This window comes from Fulmarus glacialis, unplaced genomic scaffold (assembly GCF_000690835.1).
Source record: "Fulmarus glacialis isolate BGI_N327 unplaced genomic scaffold, ASM69083v1 scaffold17856, whole genome shotgun sequence".
In the NCBI taxonomy this organism is placed as follows: domain Eukaryota; kingdom Metazoa; phylum Chordata; class Aves; order Procellariiformes; family Procellariidae; genus Fulmarus; species Fulmarus glacialis.
Genome location: NW_009218945.1, coordinates 4,665 through 5,565, shown reverse-complemented (window position 1 = coordinate 5,565; position 901 = coordinate 4,665). Strand labels below are relative to the sequence as shown.

The 901-nt window shown below is 62.3% G+C and overlaps 1 protein-coding gene across 1 annotated transcript in view; it reads left to right on the top strand.

Annotated features, from left to right (window-relative positions):
- LOC104078535 (protein FAM65A-like) overlaps nucleotides 1–901 on the top strand; it is a gene marked incomplete at its 3' end in the record, with an annotated part of 5,823 nt that overhangs the window by 699 nt on the left and 4,223 nt on the right. The window lies entirely within an intron of this gene.

Genomic DNA, 901 nt, shown 5'->3' with positions numbered 1-901 from the left:
TGCTGAACCTCACGTCGGTGAGAACCACCCCACGCGCTGCTCGTCCCCGCCACCCTCCACCGCGCCATCCCTAGCTCCTGGCTACCCTCTTGCAGGTGGTTCTTGGGACATGGGCACGCCACGGGTTTGGACTGCGGGACTACGGCATTTTAATGCTTTTAATCCCTTTTCCTAGCACCCAGCCAGGCTCCTTACCTCCCAGTGCACCCACTGGTGCCGGGAGAAGAGACATCTCTCAACCAAATGGCTGGGGAAAGCAGTGCCAAGCTGCCTTGTCAGGCTATGGGCGCCTTCACTGGGTGGGCACAAGCGCAGGTAGAGCCTCCCCATGCCCAGGAGCAGACCTCCAGCCCTGCTCGGCTCTTGTCCCCAGGTCCTGTCCAGCCTCTGGGCCAAGTGACACTTTCCAGGCCACTGGCAAGTCACTGGATCTGGGGGTGCCAGAGGGGCTTGCTTGGGGACAGGGAAGAGGGAGGACTTTTGGATGCCTGCAGCTAAGTGGCTGGTGGGGAGATGCTTGTGTGAGATGCCTCCAGGGGCCCTGGAGGACGGGAATGAGGAGGGATGGTGGAAATCAAGCACTTACCCATCACTCTGGCTTGGGAGGAGGCCAAGACATTCATTTCCCCCCACCAATGATTCGGGGAAGTCTTTTGGCCACTCCTGCAAAGAGCAGCACAGGATGGGAGGTCCGGCCCGGGGCTGGGAACCAAGGAGCCCAGGGTGTCTCCTGGGCACCGGTGGCGCGACGATGCGTTGGAAGGAGGAAGGGAAGAGCCGCTCTGAGCGGGGCGTTGCTCGCTGGGCTGGAGAGGGACTCCATTGCACAAGGCAGGAAGGGTGGTGTTTGGGTCCTGGGCGCCGGGTCGGCATCCCTTCGGGTCAGCCGGAGGAGGTCCCC